Below are 21,035 nucleotides of genomic sequence, written 5' to 3' on the forward strand. Positions count from 1 at the left end.
CAGGTCCCCGCCCTTTACAAATCCTACTGAGAACACAAGATAAGCACACACACAAGGTGCAGGGGGAGAGAAGGCCCCGTCCCTGGTTCTGCCTTAGGGGGTGGGGTGGGAGATACCCCTCAGAGGTGAGAGAAAGCACCGGCCACCTGAAGACCTCGAAGGTGGGGAAGGGCCGGCTCTGACACAGAGCACAGGGGATGAAAGGCAGTGCCACCCTGACCAGACCTGCCCTTCCTAAAGACGAACTCAATGCCTGGCGGAGGAGGGACAGAAGGGCACCGAGAGGAGGGACGGGGAGAGGGGCTGGAATGGCATCTCCTTCCCTGTAACTCCTTTCCTCTGACCTGAACCTGAGCTCCACACTCAAAAGAATCCTCAGCCCTCAGCTCTCCCGGGATCTGAGGACGACCCAAAGTCTGTGCTGCCCCCATGTAAGTCCCTGGACTCTCCAGCCTCCCCTCCAGGTCTGCACACCTGCATCCATGCGCACAGACACCAGACAGACCTGGTCTGCGAGCACACAGTCCAGCTGACCGTTACTTTTGCATCAAGACACTGAGCTTCTCTTAATCTAAGAAAAAACCCTGCTTTGCCAGGAACTAGCAGAGACTCATACTGACTTCATGGTCACCTCATACTTCAAAGTCTTTCACACAAACTGCTGCTAAGCCGCTTTTCTTTTTTCTGTTAACATTTTATTATGAAAAATTTCAAACACACAGAAATGTTGATGAAACTGTAGTAAACACCCCACTTTTCTTCTCTTCATAGCTGTGTAATTTATATTCTGAAAAAAAAAATTACATCTGTAGCTCTTAAAATTGTCATTTGGTACAGATTCAGCTCAAGCCTCTGGGATATTTTTAAACTCTGACTTCGACTTGAAACCGATTAGTCCTCCCTCTAAGAAGCACTGCCTTCAATCTAAGTCACTTGTCCAACCAGGATCCTCACCTACAATAAAAGGAGGCTGGATTCTAAGGAATTTCAAAGGTACCTCCTGACCCCCAAATCCTTCGGACTTAATACAAGTCACACAGCTGATGGCAATGTTGCAGGTATAGAACAAAGCAATGAGAAGGCTCTGGGATGCATCACCAGACCCCCTCCCTGGTCTCGGGACAGCAGCAGAGTCCTGAATTTCAAGTCAGGAGAGCTGGGTTCACACTCCAGCTTTGCCACAAGAGCTGTGACCTCTGGCAAATCACTTCACCACTCTGTATTTTTGCAACTGTTTCCTCTCCTATAAATAGGAGTTGATAAAATCTAACTTACAGCGTTCTTATACAAAATAACATGTAAAGACCAAGAAAAAGAACAAAAATCCAGACATACTCATTCCAGAAGTTACTTCACCAGGGCTCAAAGATCAGAAAAATGGGGCAATCATCTAAGATCAGGGATGGTAATACCCTTCAGTGATTCAGAAACTCCATCCTCCCCAACCATGCACCCATGAAAAACATACCAACCAGGATTCAGAAATAATGCCAAAAGGACCTTAAGAATTTATCTTAACTGTTACTATATCGCATCAAGAATCCACCTTGAGCAGAGGAGACCATAGACTATCCTGGAAAGCACGGGGGGCTCTAAGGCCATTCCTCCCCGAGAAGCACCTCCAGCCCTGGCTCAATGTGGAACAAGAGCCCTTGCTGACAACTGCAGGAGATGGTCCCCAATCCCCTCTCCTGCAGTCACATCAGGATCCTGACGGGTTCCCCACTTCTTCCTTTGAACTCCTCTATGCATGTCCTACTCACTTCCCAGTAGAACCTATTTTTGCCTCTGTTACACAAAATGTATTGCTATTTAAAACTATTTAAACGTAGCTTATTTAATTGATAATTTTAAAATCCATTGTGCTTATTTAAAAAACCAGTATTGGGACAACCTCTCTGAAATCTCAGTTTCCTCATACGTAAAACGGGCTGGTAATAGTACTATTTATCTTATAAGAACCTAAAGTGCTTAGCAGGGTGGCAGCCCACAGGAAGGATGGATACATGGGAGCTACCGTAATTTATAAGAACACACTGCATGCCCCAAGTATGACTAATTCCTTATTAAAATAAAAGGAGCAACTCAAAAAATACTCTGTAAGAGAAACCCTTTATAAAGAATGACAAAAGATTGTTTTCACTCACCACGTCATCAGATTATACACTGTGGCACACAGATGTCAACAAACAACACTTGCTCCTGGTCCTTTCCCATTGAAAATTACACAGCAGGAAACACTGAAAATATATGGCAGGGAGTTCACGGAACGGTAATCAGGAGACCCAGGCTGCGGTGGGGGTCCTGGCGCACCTGCAGGACCTTGGGCAAGTCGTGTTAACTCTGAGCTGTTTAAAGGGAGGAGGATGCACTAGGCTGTTTCAGAAATCCAAATGTCCTATTTCATGACTTACACCCTCAGAAACAGGAATCAAAACTTTTTTTTAAAAAACGAAACTGCTTATTAGGTATGTTTTTTATGCCCATCAATATTTCACTAGAATTCCAAAAAAGGTTTCAACCCAAGCAGTCTAAATCCATTTATCTCTCTTATTTCACAAGCTCCATTTTCAAAATGCAAAGATCATACTAAAACTGTAAATTAAGAAGGGACTTAAAACACTGAGAAGGAATCACACTCTCAAAGGAAAACTGAAATTTAGCAAACTAAATTGGAGTCCCTAAGTAAATGCTGCTAAATGAATCAAAACCACAACCAATGTGATAAAACCATAAGTACTACATAACCAAACAAAAATGCTGAAAAGAAATTCAATGAGAAATGTTTTGATTAAATAAATCATAATGCAATAGACTTCCTATACCAAATTCCTCAACATATACGTGTTTTTAACCTTATTGTGAATTGTAACACACCACCAGAAAGTGCACTTAAGTGCATATATTTTAAAGACAGACTGGAAGGAGGACTCCACCAAAAAAGCCAAGGCTTACTCAGAGGAAAAACCTGAGCCATGTCAGGTCAAACAGTGCACAAGTGCACATGGATGTGTATTCAAGGTGCATGAGACACAGACTGGAACGTGGCAGGGGGAGATGACTTCGGGCATGTGATGCTCGTACAAAAGTCCATTATTGCTCAAAATACTTCAGTGCTTACTAAGGAGGTTACTATTTTTAAATGCTTATTTTTATTATAACATGTATTCTCTCATTTTTAAGACATTTTATTTCATGTCTAAACTTAGGGTGCGATTATCAACTAATGTGCACATTTAATATGGTAGTTCTACCTGCTTCCAGAAACCAAGGATGCACACTATGACACTCAGGAAAGATGGCCTTCAGACAGACCTCTCCTCCCCGTCCCCCTCCAGTCCCAAGTGTGCACTCCCCTTCCAGCGCCCTCAGGGCCACAGAGGAAGGAAAAGGAAAAAGCAGCTCCTCTGGGATTTCCACCCCATTCCCCTCACAGCTACCTCCTGGCCACACTGGGTGAAAGGAGCCTGGGGGCGAATCTACACCAGAAAGTGCCTGAGAGGACACCAGAAGGATGCAGTGGCGAGCAGGGCTGACAGCTCCAAGGGGAAGGACAGGACGAAGTCAGACCTCACTGGACCAGGACTGAGTAGGAGACAAAGGATGTAGGATGGTTCCAAAATGTGGCTCTGTGAAGGGCAGGGGGTCAGGGTACTGAGGAGGTGAGACACTTTGCTGGTGCCACTACTGTTGTTTAAACACCAGAGCAAGCCGCCTGGAGATGCTGGCGGCCAGCATTGGCACACCTGATTCTTACAACTGCCCTGCGTGCCCGGAGAGGAGGAAGAAACTGAGGTTAGAGAGGTAAGTAGCTTGCCCAAAGTCGGAGCTCCTTCCACTAAACCACAGCAACTGATACACAGGATACTAGAAAAAAGGAGTTAATTATCAGCAACACAAATCCAAAAGCACTAATAACCGAAAACTTCCCCGTCTTGGGAAAGGAAACAGCCACCCAAGTCCAGGAAGTGCAGAGAGTTCCACACAGGATCAACCCAAAGAGGAACACACTAAGGCACAGAGCAATAAAATTAACAAAAATTAAAGAGAAGGAGAAAATATTAAAATCAGCAAGAGAAAAGCAACAAATAACATACAAGGGAACTCCCCATAAGGTTATCAGCTGATTTTTCAGCAGAAACTCTACAGGCCAGAAGGGAGTGGCACGATATATTTAAAGTGATGAAAGGGAAAAACTTACAACCAAGAATATTCTATCCAGCAAGGCTCCTGTTCAGACTTGATGAAGAAATCAAAAGCTTCACAGATTAAAAAATTTAAAAGAATTCAGCACAACCAAACTAGCTTTACAACAAATGTTAAAGGAACTTCTAGTCATCAAACCGTAAGAAAAGAGAACAAAAAGAAGAAAGAAAAAAAAAAAAGAACTACAAAAGATTGCTTTGGCAGTTTGGGGTCTTTTATAGTTCCATATAAATTTTGGCACTGTTTGTTCTAGTTCTATGAAAAATGTCATGAGTATTTTGACTGGGGTTCCATTGGATCTGTAGATTGTTTTGGGTAGTACAGCCATTTTGACAATGTTGATTCTTCCAGTCCAAGAGCACAAGAAATCTTTCCATTTCTTTGTCTCATCTTCAAATTCCTTCATCAATGTTTTACGATTTTCAGAGTATAGGTAACCTCTTTGGTTAAGTTTATTTCTAGGTATTTAGTTGTTTTCAATGCAATGGAAATGTTTATGCCAGTTGTGAAGAAAAAAAAGTGAATGAAGGGTTGCAAATGGCAAAATACCCTTCTTTATAGGTGTTGTATTCCATTACATATATATGCTACACCTTCTTTATCCATTCATCTATTAATGTGCACTTAGGATGCTTCCATATCTTGGCAATTATAAATAATGTTGCTGTTAAAATCAGGGGTATGTATCTTTTTGAGTTAATGTTTTTGTTTTTCTCTGGATACATGCCCAGGAGTGGAGTTGCCGGGCCACATGGTGGTTATATTTTTGGGTTTTTGAGAAGCCTCCATATAGTTTTCCATAGTGGCTGCACCAATATGCATTCCCACAACAGTGTACAAGGGTTCCCTTTTCTTCACATCCTTGCCAACATTTGTTATTTGTTTTCTGACGATGGCCATTCTGACAGGTGTGAGATGATGTCTTGTGATTTTGATTTGCATTTCCCTGATATTGGTGATGTTGAGCAGCTTTTCATGTTCCTGCTGGCCATCTACATTTCCTCTTTTGGAAAAATGTCTGTTCAGTTCTTCTGCCCGTATTTTAAATGTGTTGGCTGGTTGTTTGTTCATCTTTTAATTGAAGTACAGCTGATTTAAAATGTTGTATTAGTTTCTGGTGTTCAGCATGGATGGACTTGGAGGTCATTATGCTAAGTGAAATAAGTCAGACAGAGAAAGACAAATATTGTAAGGTATCACTTACATGTGGAATCTAAAAAAAATACAACAAACTAGTGAATATAACAGGAAAGAAACAGACTCACAGATGTAGAGAAGAAACTAATGGTTACTAGTGGAGAGAGGGAAGGGGGAGGGGCAAGATGCAGGTGGAGGATTAAGAGGTACAAACTATCAGGTATAAAATAAGCTACAAGGACGTACTGTACAACATGGGGAATACAGCCAGTATTTTATAATAACTATAAATGGAGAATAACGTTTAAAAATTGTGAATTACTATTTGTATACCTGTAACATAATATTGTACATCAACTATACTTCAATTTAAAAAATAAACTATAAAATAAATGCATTTTAAAAAAACGCTATTCTATTTCAATTTGTTTTGGCCACAGAAAAACCCACTCACACAAATAACTTATGATTTCTCCCTATTACTCCCTGAGCTTTAACACAAGGAAATATTTAGAAACAATTAGAAGCTCCCTGGATTGTTCAAACTTAGAATCATAAGTCTTCTTCTTCTTACTGCTCTCCAAAGAATAATAACAAAAAACCCTAATCTTATACCAAGACCTCTTCAGATCCATTTCTGGAGATCCTCTCTCTTTTTAATACAAACTGCTAAAAGGCCGTTAAACTACTGATGATACTTAACATTCCAGACAAGTGACAAGGCTAGAAAAGGACAGCCTAAAAGAATTTCTGGCTACAGCATACAAATGATTTTTCCAGATTTAGTCCAAAACAAATTGGTTTCCAAAGTTCAAACTCCCAGAATGCAAGAAATTTTGAGTCGCCTCTCCCTGCTCAGCCAAGGTTTTTGAATATTTACAAAAAGAAAATGTTTATTCAGGACCTTTCAAACCATGGCTTTACACTCAATTTTGGTCAGGCAGTTAGAAGCTTCCACAATACTGTATTCATAAGATTAACTGTCTGCCACAGTTTTAATTGAAAAATCAATTCGATACATTTGCACATTTATAACAAACTGACCTGAAATACACAATGAGACATCTTCTTTTATTTCACTCATCATTCAAATGTAACAATGGATTAAATCCTTCAAAAATAAGCTAAAAATTTTAGATTTGAGAAATGTTTTGCCAATGGCACAAAAAAGCCATTCTAAACTAAACAAGTTAAAATAGATTAGAATCTGAATTCAGTTTAATAAAAATGAAATTTTTTTTTCAGTAAGCATTTCACGGATTAGGTCAAATGAAAAATAAAAAATACTATAGAGTTCTTTTTTCTTCTATCCACTGAGTCTAAGGTAGCAGTCTCAACAGTGTGCAATTCTGCCCCCAAAGGAGCATTTGGCACTGTCACTAGACATTTTTGGGTGTCACAACTGGAGGAGAGGCATGGGATGCTATGAAATATCCTACAATGCACAGGACAGCCCCACAACAAAGAACTGTCAAATACCAACAGTGTCAGGCCTGAAGAACCTTGACCTAAAAAGACTGGTTTAAACCTGGGAGGAAAGGGGGATGTTCGTCTTTCGGGGGCACACCATAAACAGGGTCTTGTTTGCATACATTCTGAGGAGTGGAGAAAGCCAGCTCAACAGAACTGGCTGAGAGCGCAGGGAACGTGGACAACACAGGGCCTGTCAGTCCCTTGATCTCCACTTCCTGGGAAAGGATCAGAGCACAGAGAAGGGCCCTCTGATGTCCCAAAATGAAATGTGAGGAGTCACAGGGACTCTCTGCTAACCTGCATCTCTTTCTGCAGTTCCTAGCCAGCTGCCTGGCAGATAGACAACCCCAAGTGGACGGTGAAAATGCACTGTTCTCCAGTTCCTCTGAAACCTCACTGGTAAGAGGGACAGCAGGGAACTCAAATCTGAGGGCCCACTGCAGGCTGGGGGTGTGTTGTGGATTCCACACACGTCATCCCCGTCTCAGGCGGTGGGGATGACTACCAGGGCCGCTGCAGAAGGGACCGCCTGAGCCTCCCACAGCCAGCATTCTGCGGAGGCCTGGCTCCAGATGCCCCGCGGGCCCACCACAGCGGGTGACTGCCCAGGTGGGCTTCCTCAGTCTCACGGGTGGCCTGACAGTGAGACACGGAACCAGGGTGGAGACGCGCCCCGGGACCCGAAGGCAGGCCTGGGCTTACAGCATTCCCTCCTCTCTGTGTCCACCCCCAGCCCTGCTCCAGTCCCTTGGGTGTCAGGGGAGAAGCACAGCATGGACCCACAGCCTCACAGTGCGTCTCCTGCCTCAGTAACGCCTGACTGCTGGCCTAAGACCCAACGCTCTGGTCGCCCCCAAACAGCCTGGGTGGAGAGCAGCACACCTCTTCCCAGAAGCTGGTCACTCTGCCCGGTCCAAGCAGCCCCCTCCAGCCGCCTGGAGGACAAGCACAGCTCGTGTCCCTTGAAGTCCAGCTCAGAGGACCACAACCGCACGGGCCTCCCCTGCTGTCAAATCCCCAGCCCGTGGTCTGTGACCCGAGCCCCTCTCGGTACACCCTCGGTGGACAGCAGGGCGGACGCCCTCGGGCCCCACACAGTACAATGCTGCAGACAGGGCAGGGTGAGGGCCTAAAGGTATCATTTAAAAACTACATGGAGAATGGACCACACAGTGGACAGACAGACAAAATCAGACCTATGCTGTGAACCCCAAACCACTGCTGCTGGGACACGCGTGTCAGAAGTAAATCCCCAAAGCTCTCTCCAGACACCGATCACACAGTTCCCAGCCTATTACAAGACATCCTGCAACTGGGGTACAACTTCCACTCACTGTCAGGGCAGGATGAGGATGTAAGAGAAGAAAAGAGGAAAACACTGGTGAGCACTTCCTTCTGGGTTCCAAATGTCACGGCCCACACTTCCTTGTGAAAAGGCTGAGACTCACCATGTAACTAAGTTACCCTGACTCTGCCGTTGCCTATTTAGGATTCTACCGTTGGTCTTCACCGCATGAGAAATGAAGAGCAAGTTCAAGCACTAAACTCTCTACAGGTCAGATTTCAATATAACATAACCAATCCAGTATTAAGAAAGTAGAACACGGAAAATAAACGTTTCTTTCTAATGCTTCATTCTCACTTTTAAATAGTAGAATTCCAGAACAATATTACATGGTTAGCAAACTCTGAGCTTCACTGAGAAAGGTTCCTAGCAGCAGATAACTAAGAATAACAGATTCCCATACAAAGGGCACAGAAGCTCACCCTCAACTCAGCAGACGGGAATCTTCAAAACTATTTCCTGGATTCAAAACATTATCCCCCAAATTACCAAACCCTACCTCTAAGAATGTTGCCTAGCTAATCCAATTTACTGAAAAAATGAGTAATTTAACTGTTATCTTTAAAAACAACCATCCTTTCTAAGGACTTCAAAACACAAAATACATACTTCAAAAGAGAGAGCAGAGCAGCACTGCCCTGGGCTGCAGCACTCAACACACAGCACGTGGCCCCAAGGCAGACCTCTGCCCGGCAGCATGGTGCACTGCAGGCGTGCACTCCAGCACCCGCCATCTACTGGAAAGAACTGATTATTCAGGTAGAATTTGGGTTCAGACACCAGCTCCACCACTTACTGGATATGTGGCTCTGGGTACATTACCCATGTCCAGACCTCAGTCTGCGCATCTGTAGGGAAGACTCAGAGCTCCCACGTGGGCCTGCTCCAGGGACCGGTCAAAAAACACATGTGACCCCACAGGACAGCATTAGTCTCCTCCCCCATCACCACACCAGGAGGCAAATCCCCTTCATCCTAACCACTGGCCGCCTCCTTCCATCTCGCTGGGCACCAGCACAAAAGGAGCGCTCTCTCCCCATTACAATCCCCAGGGCTGCTCCGCTCCAGCCATCAGGCAACCGAAACCCCAGGGTCCCTTTCAGGAGTGCTGTCACCACACTGGGTCTAACTCAGGGGCCCTCCTTGGCCTCCCTCATTCAGTCAGTCACTAACCTAGACCTGCCCTTCTGCTGCAGGCGTCCAGCCCTCCCTCTCCTCATGGCTCCCTCGTCCAGCTTTCCTCGCCCCACAGGGCTTGCATCCCATGTCCTGGACTGACACACATCCTCTGAACTTTTCTAGAGTCTTTCCATTCTTTCTAGCCTTCCACTCTTTTTTTTTTTTTTGAATTGCTGCTTTTTTAAGATGAAATCTTCAGTACTGTGGGTTTTTTTTTTTAAGATTCTTTATTTATTAAATTAGAATATAACAGAAAAATCTCTGGGAAATTCTCAAACACATGGAAACTAACATACTCCTAGATAATCCATGAGTCAAAGAAGAAATCAAAAGGGAAATCAGAATGTATTCTGAGCTGAATGAAAATGAAAACATGACATACCAAGATCTGTGGGATGTCCTTAAAGCAATACTTAAAAGAAAATTTATAACACCAAATACTTATATTAGAAAAGATAAAGGTCTGAAATCAATACCTTAACATCTACCTTAAGAAACAAGACTGAATCATTTAGCTGTACACCTAAAACTAACACTGCAAATCAACCACACTTCAACAAAAATTTAAATTTAAAAAAGAAACAAGAAAAAAAGCAAATGAAATTCAAAGCAAGCAGAAAAAAAGGAAACAATACAGATCTCAGCAAAAAAATTCAATGAAACAGAAAAGGGGGAAATAAAGATCAACGAAGCCAAAAGTCAGTTGGGAGTACCAATAAAATTGGTAAACACGAGGAAAACAAATACAGAAGAGCTGATTGGCTGCAACAGAGACCATGGGGCCTGCAAAGTCTAAACACTTACTATCTGGCCCTTAATAGAAAAAGCTTGTCAACCTCTGCTCAATGATATGCCTTCCCCTCCCTCAGCTGACTTTCCTACAGAAACAAAAGTGACTACATTCCTCACCTCAGGAGGGCTCATTACTGCCTCTCCTTTGTTCAAGCCCCAGCTTCTCCTAAAAACTCAATCCCCCTTTTCCAAATCCTAACCGCTATCAGCAGTTTATGTGGAAGCAGGTAAGCAAATCATTCCTTGTTCCCATACAGATGAGGCCTTGGAGATGCTGTCCCTGCGTGTAAAGGGACGGCGCCTGACCCCCTATCCAACCCAACCATTCCCCGTGGGCTGGCAGGCTAGCAGCCAGGAAGGAGGGCAGGTACTGAGGAAAAGGCTCAGGGAAGCTGTGTGAGTCAAGTGTCAGGCCCCCATTTGCAATGTTATCATTCACGTATATTGCCAGTACAGGTGAAAGTTAAAAAGATACCAACTCGAAACAGCGTAATTCCAAAACAGAAACTGGGTGAAAAAAGCTAATGAGAGGCAGAAGGGAAACAGGAGAAAAACCTGTCCCACCAACAATGTAGCAACTCTTGCAAACTGTGGCAAATGGAAAAGGGAAAACCAGACACCAGCAAGAGAAGGTGCAGGTGCCCCTCCCCTAGGTGGAAGCAGCCTTGAGGGGAACCTCTGCTCATGGGATGTCCTGACCCCCCGCCTCAAACTGCCACATGACAGGAGGTAGCAAATCCCAGGGAGCACTACCATCCTTGTACATTTAAGAAGTAAGAAACCTCCAGGTTTTGGAACGCATCTCTGTGACTAGTCTCAGATAGGAAACCCTGACCTTTTCAAGACACGACGTCTTCATCTCCAGATTTTTTTTTCATCCTTACCGAGATATAATTGATAAATAAAGGTGTAAGACATTTAAAGTGTACATCGTGGTGACTGACATACACATACACTGTGAAAGGATTCCCACCATGCAGTTAATTAACACATCCATCACCTCACACATTTGTCTTCTCTGTGTGTGTGAATCATCTATTGAAAGTGGCAACCAACAGCAAGCAGATTTTGGAGGTGTGCAGGTGTCGTCAAAGGTCAGGATTTGATCTGACTGTGCACAAGCCCCAGTAAGAGGAAAGCTCTGAAAGACAGAATTTGGAACACATGGGAAGGGGGAGTTGTGGCTGACCATAAGCTTAACGCTGTCCCCACGACACAGCAGGGCTGCTTCAAGGGCAACAGTACATTCCTGAGCTGAAATACATCATCTGATTTACACTGTATGGATCCAGGGGACAGCAGTCCCCACGGTCCCCAGAGCTGTAGGGCAGTGTATACAGTTCTAGAAACAGACTGAGGAGGGAATCTAGTAACCAGCCTGTCTCCAGTCCAGGGGGCTCTGGAAACAACTCAAAGAAGTGAGACTCCACTCAGTAAGTGAAACAGCTGTTTTCAAATTTGAAAAGACTGGGAAGGCAGGGGTGGGACCAGCAAGCAAAAGTTATCAAGAGACAGGTCCCGAGGCAACTAAGAATCGCGTTGCCCCTACACCAACTGAGCGGCCTTCAGAACGGATGGGCCCCCATCACTCCCCAAAGGCATTCGAGTGGGGCCGGGAGGACAGTGGCATCACCAGACACCAGCGGCAGTGGGAGGTTCCTGCACAATGCTTCACGGTTAAAGGCTCCAGACAACAGTGGCCAAATGTCAACTGCTTTGAAAAGCATCATACTGCACTCAGCAGGGAGAATTCTCTGGGCTTACTCTCTCACTCGCCTGTTTCCTGATGGAATCTCTTTTTCAGTTCAGCCACCAGCACCCCTCCCATCACCAGAAATTTCCCAAGCTCACTCCTGCTGCAGCACAGCACACATATCTAAACTCCAGGCTCCTGTCAATCACATTTTTCTAAGTATGTAAACAGAAGACAAACTAGTAACTGCTATGCTTTGCAAAAATCAAGCAGCTGTGTGAGAGCTAACAGGTCTTTTTCTTCCTGACCTCACTATGTTCTGAAACTTCACTTGCATAGATGCTCAGTGACTAAGAATCCTTTCTCAGAAGTCACTCTCTGATGTCAACACAGAACTCGTCACTGCTGACCACCCTCTGCCCACGTGCAGTACATACTCCATTGGCCAGACAAATACAGCACCAGTATAGCTTTTTCTCTACAATACTTTGCACAATCACATGCAACCCACGCAACTGGGAAGGAAATAGCATAAGAATCTGGGGTGGTTGTCCATGAGGATAATAAATCTCGAGTGAGAAAGTAAATACTGTGCTGGCCTTTCAGGAGAGTCTCACACTTACACAATAAATCCTCCCCTAAAGACTACCATCACGGTATACACACATTGATTGTTCAAGTTTCATTTCCAATTTAAAAAAATCCCCAGAGAAATATTGGAAAAAATTATAAAATCCAAATTCATACTTTACTGTCACTTTATTTAAAATAGAGAAGGAATGAGGATATATTCCATATGTGAGAAAAATGAACCAAACACAATTATCATTAACTACAACCTAGAGACCATCCCATATTTAAAGCTCGCCTCTCAGTGGCTTCAGGGAGAAGAGGCACGAAATTAGGAAGAGAAGAGAGGAGACCCAGCTGAGCACTCAGGCAGGAAAGGGTGCAGAGGGAGGAGGCAAAGAGGACCTCGATAAGACAGGGCAGGCATTAAGTCACCCGCCACCCACTGTCCCATGACACCCCCACAGCCTTTGTCACTAGGTGCCCCCTCAATGCTTGCGCAGTTTTTCATGTGGTGCCAAATGTCAGTGCAGCTGTAACTGCCATTTACCTGGGAACCTGCCGGAGCAGCACAAAATCAATCCAGTCCTCTTCCCATGTGAAAGCCCTCCAAGCACGTCCACTACAAGAGAACAACGTCCTACCCGATCTTCCGTGCTCCAGGCTAACCAGCACCTCGTTCCTTCACCCAGACCACAAATTCACCGCAGGTGACAGGAAGCATGTGACAGCGAAAGGGACTTTCATGCACAGGACTTTCAGGCAGACACCTGGGCTCAAATCCAAGGCTGGCCACAGGTTAACTCTGTATTCTTAACCTCGCTTCCTTATGTACAAAATTAAGGAAAGTAACCGCTGTGCTAACTACCTCAAGATGTGTGTGAGAGGACGGACCTAGTGGAAGGCACACAGGGAGCGCGTGCCTCTCAACCAGGCGGCTGCGGTTGCTGACGAGAGCCCACAGCACTATCACCTGCACTCCATAAACCTTAGGAATTCAATTCATTTTATAAATAAAGTTTGGGAACCCAACCCCACTAAGCACATGTGTGGTGGCTGAGGGAGCGTCAGAAGCAAAGGCAGCAGAGGAGGGGATTAAGACCCCCGCCTGCACTGCTGGACAGCATCCCAGCCGGCACCTGTGTTCTGCACCAGACCTTCAGAACTATTACTATCACATAAACCTGCAAGCCGTGGGGTTTTATTTATTTATTTATTTATTTAAAGATAAGGAACATCAGCAACTGAACTGTCCCCCCCAAAATTTCTGCAAAACAATACTCATTAGAGTGACCTTCTGATTATTAGTAGATGATTGGTACTCCATCATGATGGAGCTGGTCTGGCTGAGCAAGCCTCTGATCTGGATGGGTAACACCAGGTTGAGTAACTGTGTCTAAAGTGTGCATTTCTAAGAACGTTATTTCAAGGTCAAATATAAAAAAAAACCAGTATCAGAACCGAAACGTTTAACTGCATTACCTCTGGGGCCAACACGGAGGGGTCGGTGCAGGCCCAGCAAGGCTGCATGTCAGTACAAACCTGCCTCCACGGGGAGGACATCATTTTTGCCTCCAGGCCTAACCACTCTAGGTGACCCTGATTATTTTCCCTAATCATCAGCATGAATAATTTAAAGTCGGCTTTACTGGAAGGACAATCTCAATAACTCACAGGGCAATAAAATAAATACATGAAAGTTCAGGAAGAGAGCAAGACTCCTGACTGGGCCTGCACGTTCTGCCATGTCCCCCAAATAATCTTGGCTGCATCCACCAGAAACCTCCAATACACAAACCCTCTCTGGCTTTTGGTGAAGGGTGTCTTACTTGTCACCAGAGTAAGAGGATTTGGATACAATTTATAAATGTGCAAACTCCGTTGCCAAGGGCTTATACACTCACCAGTTCATCAGTTTATCTCCCAGAACGCACCCATCAACAAAGTGGGATTTCCTTTTTTATTTCATGAAAATGTTTCCACGTTTGCCTGCAAGTTTATTAATACTAATATTGACTTACAGTAAATTGTAACAATATTCGGGGCAATCTAGCCTTTGGGACTTCATAGCCACTACTCAGAGAGCTGCCACAGACTCAAAACTGCATGGGGAGACCCCAGGCTATGCTGTTGACTTCCTGACTTCCCACCCCCTCCCCTACTAGAAAGTGAACTCTAAGAGTGCCGGGGTTTTGTTTTGTTCACTGCTGCTGTCCCAGAGCCCGGAACAATGCCTGGTACGTAACAGCCATTTAATCACTGTTGAATTGAATGAATGAGTAGTATATTTATACTATGGAATATTACTATGAAGCCATTAATCACAATGACTCAGAATGACACCAGCTGATTCAATGGAATTTCCAGAAGCATTAAGTGAGGAAAACAAAAAGCAGAAATGTCAAAAAATATCCCATGTTTTATTTATTTATATTATTATTTTTTTAACGGAGGTACTGGGGATTGAATCCAGGACCTCGTGCATGCCAAACATGTGCTCTACCACTGAGCTATACCTACCCTCCAAAAATATCCCATGTTTTAAGAAGTATGCCCCCAAAACCCATACACTGATGAGGAAGTGGAGAACTTGGAACTTCACACACACTGCTGGTGGGAATGTAAAACGGAGCAGCTTTGGAAAACAGTTTGGTGGCTCTCAAAAAGTTTAACACAGTGATCATATGACCCAGTAATTCTGCTCCTTAGGATACACCTCAGAGAACTGAAAACATTTGTCCACACAAACATGTGTACATGAATGTCTGCAGCAGCCCTATTCATAACATAACAGCCAAAAATGGGAAAAAAGCAAAAGTCCCTCGACTGACGAATAGATAACAAAGCATGGACAGTTATTCAGCCAGAAAAGGAATGAAGTACTAATAAATGCTACAACATGGATAATCCTTGAAAACACTACGCTAAATGAAGGAAGCCAGTCACAAAAGGCCACAGCTTGTGTGATTCTGTTTATATGAAACATCCAGAATAGGCAAATCTTGAGACAGAGAGTAGATTAGTGACTGCCAGGGGCTGGGGATTGGAGAACGGGGAGTGACTGTTAACGGCACAAGGATTCCTTCTGAGGTGATGAAAAAATGTTCTAATTAGAGAGTGGTGCTCAATGCACATCTCTGTGGATATCCTAAAAACCACTGAAATTTGACTTCAAAAAGGGAAAGCTTTATGGTATACGAATTATACCTCAATGAAGCTGGTATTTTTTAAAACCACACGTTTGCAAATGAATACGTGAATTAAAACACGACTCATGTACTCAAATGAATACATGTTGTACCCCTGTCTTCAAATGAATACCTGAATGATGAAGACTGTCATGAAAGGCTGACATTCCCAGAGATGGGGGGTGGAGACAAGAGGGAGATAAACACACCAACACACAAAAAATCCAAGGCTGGAGGCCTCGGTGGGGGGACTGGGCGAGGCTGAATGAGTAAGTGCACAATGAGGTGAACGTAAAGAATAAAAATGAGGGAACTAGGGGTGAAAACTCCAGCAGGCGATTTGGAACAGGGGAGAGAAAGTCCACCTGAGTAAGTGTAACCATGGAGTCTGCAGAAAACGCAGAGGCCAGAACAGGAAAAGAACAAGGACACGGGCAAAAGATTTAAGATCAGCCCAAGCCCACCAAGGCTTAAAAGAAAGTGTGCCCAGAGAAAAGTCACAGCTGCTGCTCAAGAACTCTCAGGCCTGGGGGGCAGAACAAACCGCAACCAGGAGACACTTCCAGCTTTGGGGGGACTCCAGATACCGGCATCCCCTAAGTGGGAGGAAAAGGCCATCTCTTAGGAGAAAGTGTCCAGTTGTGACTGTTCTGGAAAAAAAGCAGCCCCGCCGGACTGCCTCGGGGATTCCCGGGGAAAGAGGCGTCCCCGGAAAACGGCTGGGCTGGGACTTTCCCCAAGAACGTGAGACAGGAGAGAGGAAGAAAGGGACGAGTTTAATCTCTAACAAGCATTTCTGGACAAACCTTAACGCTGCCATCAGCATCTCTGCGTGCCTCTCTCCCAAGCTTAACCGGACCCTCTTTTCTCTTTTGTGTGAACTCAGTTCTTTTGAACAGAAGTGTATTACGCGGCTTTTCTTTTTTTAGAGACAAAGTATCTTCCCCCTTTAACGGTTCTATTTGCCCGGGGCTATATGCACAAAAGATAAACTTGAAGTTTAATACCTCAATCTCTTAAAACTTTACCATCCAAAAATATCAAATTAAAAAAAAAAAAAAAGGCCCTCACCCAAGGTGGAAGGTATACAAGGGGACAATGGAAGCAACAGGGACCAAAAGCACATTCCTTCTGGAGTTGAGATTAAAGACGCTGCCCGCCTGGCTTCTGGATGATAAAGCAGACATTAGATGCAGAGCCTAATGTCTCCTCCATTAAGAAATTAGACTTCAATCAGACACTCAATTAAATGGACTTTGCAAGTTAGTGCTCATGGCTGGGAAGTGTCCCCTGGCTGGCGAGGCCAAGTGAAAAGCTCCTTAAGGACAGGGACTAAATGGTCCACTCCCTCGGGAGCACAGCCGTGCCCAGCAGATGCAAGGCCTCCCATGTAGACACACACCCTACTCTGTACTGTGGTGTGACCAGATGCCGGAGAGAGCAGACAAGGCACAGGGAGCCAAATCCTAGCTGCATAGGGTGCCGGACAAGTGTGCAGGAGACAGGATAAAGGATGCCTTCCAGGAAAGGTAATATTTGAGCTGAGTTTGGAGGGTGCTCATAGAGTGAGGTGAGAGAACAGTATTCCAGCAGCAGAGGACAAGGAGATAGGGGAGAGTTCAAAGGACCAAGAGTCCCACAGAGCTCAATGAAGCACCTAAAAAGGGCTGGGGCAGGATGAGAGTGGAGGCCAGAGCCAGAGAGTGGAGGCCAGAGCCAGGGACTGGCAGATGTGACCATGAAGACAGTGGGAGCCTTGAAGGATTTTAAATTGTGCAGGAGGAGGGGCGGTGACTACAAATAGATTAATATTTTAGAAAGACAGAGGCAGGAGCAAACCTCTGGATGTAACCAAACACTAAAAGAATTACAATGAAGATGTGGGGAAGTCAGGAAAAACACTTAACAGCTCTGCACTCCTCTCGTGGACAACCGTCCTTTACAGAGTTACCAAACTATGCTTTGAAAAGGGAGAACTCAAGAGGTGAGGGAGAGCAGTCAGTCCTCTCAACATCAAAATGAGTATCTGAAGAATTAGAGACTGCATTGTTTTTATTTCAAGACACTTTTAAAATGTATGTTTGATACATTTTGATATATTACAGTTTTGTAAGTACAAACAAAAAAAGATTTACAATAACTCTAAATCTAAATCTGCTATTAAGATTTTTTATACCTCAAAAAACTAAGACTTCACAGACGCAAAGATCATCTGTTACATTCACTTTGGAACAGACCACAGCCAGCCACTTCTCCCCCTTGGCATATCTGAAATGCAATCTGTAAACTTAATTTCTTGGTCATGTTGTTTCACAGCAAAAGGCCACAACACTAGATTTCCGACCTGACAGAGAATCCCCATGGGGTTCTCCACCTCAGCAGCTAGTCTATTCAACATTAACAATTCCAACCACCAGGAGGAATTTCCCTGCCTAGGTTTATTTTGTTGGCACAAGCACACACACACAAATATCCTGACATTCTGTATCTAGTAGGAAAGGATGATCAGAATAGAAATATCTTTAATAAGAAGCAAATTAACAGAGCTTTCTTAGTTGCCAACAGACTGTGACAAATCACCACAAAGTAAGCTCACATTTACTCTTAGAAAGTAATCTGTATTTTAATCTTCTTAGCAGCAAAAGCACCAGGAATTTATTCCTGAACTCCCTTACAACGACAGCAAAACAATAGTTTCTAGGTTCTCTTTATTTCTAAAAACACCTTATTGTGAGAAGAAAACCAACCTTGTATCTGCCATTTACAATCCCATATACCACCACCTACTAGCACCATCATATAAAAGATGTTTTAATTTGAACACCAAGAAACTGACTTTTTTTTAGAAAGGGCAGTCCCTTCGTTGAATAAATTTACTTTTATGAAAAACTCCCTTATATTGTTCTTGTTTTCCTCAGTTTGCTAAGGCCCCCTCAACACTCCATTTCAGGGGCCTGGCCAAGAGTTTTGAGATTCGTTCTCAGCAGCTTTCTGACTCCACCTCTCTGGTCTTTGAGGAGGGACCACAGTGTCATGAAACTGGTGAGAAGACCCAGTTCTACCCCTGGCTGAAGAGGACTCTGCAGACAAGCATCCATTAAACATTAAAATTGGGAACTCAAGCTCCTTTCCATCTCCTCCCTTGACCTTTGCCCTTTAGAGATGGGGAAATGAAGGTCCAGAAAGGAAAACTGACTTGCCCAAAGCCATAAAGCCTAGAGAATTTCTCTAGCCTCCTCACATCGTCACTATTCCTCCACTGAGCCAGAGAGTTTGCGTAACAACTGTGTGCAAGTTAGGCATGTGACTTAAATATGTATATGGTTAGATGGCAAGTCTTAGGCATTACGAGAATCCAACCCTGAGAGTAATTCTGAACCAAAGCAATACTATCATCTGAGTCATGTACTGTGTCATATCAGTTATAAAGAGAAACTCTGTCTCAGAGAAATCTCATCTCAACAGGACACACTGCAGATAGACACCCTGCAAGCTCAAATTTAAAACAGATTTTGATACAAACCTCACCTTAACCACAACTGATATTATTACATTCTGCTCCCTATAACACTGACTTGGACACTCAGATATCTGGACTGCTGCCAAGCTGCACAGTGATAAAGCTTTTTCTCCAATTCAGTATTCACCTTCCTAGTGAATATGAATGTCAAGAAAATACCTGGAGTGTGCACAGCCAACTAAGAAGCATTCTCCAGCTATCTAAAGTTGCTGAGTGCTTGGTGTACATTAAATCAAAGGAAGAAAAGAGACATCCTTTAAAACAACAGAAGCATTGGATCAACTACTCTCCGTAGAAAAAAATCCTACCCAGGTCAATACCCTCCTTCTCCTTACACCGTATACCCTTCTGCATCGTTTCGGCTATTTTATAACCTACCCATATTATGCTTACGTCTGCTCCTACCTACCGAGCCCAAGGCTCTAATTTCATCTCAATATGCAGCCTCCGGGGTGACAGCAAACGCTGCTGGGTTCTGCAATATTTTTTAGTTGCAAAGCCGTTGCAAATTCACGAAACATTATCAATGGCTGGAGATGTTCTTTTTTACAACATACACATTCCGCCCCCGTAATCAATACAGGACGGCGAGTTTACGCGAATTTTTCCTTGGCCTTCCAGTGCTTGCCGACAAACTACCAAGCGCATCCGCAAATCAAGATTCTCTGCGTTTGAATGATCACAGGAACTCTTATTCCGTTTTTTAAATAGGCCGAAACTAAGTAGAAACTGATTTCTTTTCCAGGCATCTCCAGCGGAGCTGCCCAGGAACGAACTCTGCTGTCTCAAACGTAACCACTGAAGCCATACAATGACCAGACTGCGGGAAATGCACATTTTCCTCGGCAGAACGCAGGATTATTCGTGGTCAACCTGATGCAATTCACCAGGTCTCCAGAAAAAAGGACACTCCGCCTGCTCCGGGCTGACCCGCGGCGGAGCGGGGCGCGGGTGGGGGCGCGGCCCGGCAGAAGCGGAGCCCGCGGGAGGCCTGGGTCCGCCGCCCGCCGCGTCCTGAGGCCGGAGCCGGGGACCCGGGACCGGGGACGGGGGACCAGGCACCGGGGCTGTGGGGCGGCTGCCCCGGCCTCTCCGGGGGCGCGAGGGGAGGGCCTGCGGGCTGGGGGCGCAGAATCAGCCGGGCCTCAAGCAGCCGGAGCGCCAAGGGCCGGTGGGGAGCAGGGGGTCTGGGGTCGCGGCGGCCCGGGGGCCCGGGGGGACCGCGCAGGCGCAGGCGCGCGTCGCGCTGGGGGCCCGGGAGGGGACGGCGCAGGCGCGGGCCGCCGGGGTCTGCGGGGCCGCCTTGGCCTGGCCGCGCGGGCGGCGCTGAGGAGAGGGACGCGCCCGGCGCGCACGCTGAGGGTACCCGGCCCCGGCTCTTACCGCGCGGCGCTGCCTCACTCGCTCGCTGGCTCCGGACTGGGGCCGGGCGGCGAGCTCGCCCGGTGGCGCGGCCCGGATCCGTTGAGTCCGGCCTCAAGGCAGCAGCCAACCCCGCGGCGCCGTCCGCCCGGCCCGCCCAGCCTCCCTCGCGGCCCCCGCCCAGCCTCCCTCGCGGCCCCCGCCCTCGACCCGCCCCTTGCCCGTCCCACCCGACCGGGGAAGACTGCGCAGGCGCCGCAAGGCCCCGCCCACGCCCGCCGCCGCGCTGGCGCCTGCAGCACCCCCCACTCCGCTCTTGTCCCTCCCGGGCTTTGGATCGCGCAGGCGCTGTACTATCCTGCCGGCTACCCACACAGACACAAAACAAAGCTCGGGCAGCTAGTACGCATGCGTCAGGCTTCGCGCTGACGCTCCGAGTGGAGGATTCTCCGGCAGGCTACGTTGGGCGCGGCCGGGTGATGCGTTAGAGGGTCTTCGTCCCAAAGGTTTGGCTCAGTCCGAAGACCCAGCGTTCACCCAGTACGTACTACGGTGCCAAGGACCGTGCTG

General features: G+C 45.7%; 1 protein-coding gene across 3 annotated transcripts in view; it reads right to left on the reverse strand.

Moving 5' to 3' along the window:
• SPECC1L (sperm antigen with calponin homology and coiled-coil domains 1 like) overlaps window positions 1–20,651 on the reverse strand; it is a 112,531-nt gene extending 91,880 nt beyond the window's left edge. Inside the window, exon 1 of one of the 3 annotated variants that reach the window (XR_004316732.1) lies at window positions 20,487–20,651. The gene's annotated coding sequence lies outside the window, so the exon portion shown is untranslated. The remainder of the gene's footprint in view (window positions 1–20,486) is intronic. The other 2 variants (XM_032471985.1, XM_032471984.1) reach the window with 2 other exon arrangements.
• Window positions 20,652–21,035: the final 384 nt, after the last annotated feature.

This window comes from Camelus ferus, chromosome 32, assembly GCF_009834535.1.
Source record: "Camelus ferus isolate YT-003-E chromosome 32, BCGSAC_Cfer_1.0, whole genome shotgun sequence".
NCBI lineage: Eukaryota > Metazoa > Chordata > Mammalia > Artiodactyla > Camelidae > Camelus > Camelus ferus.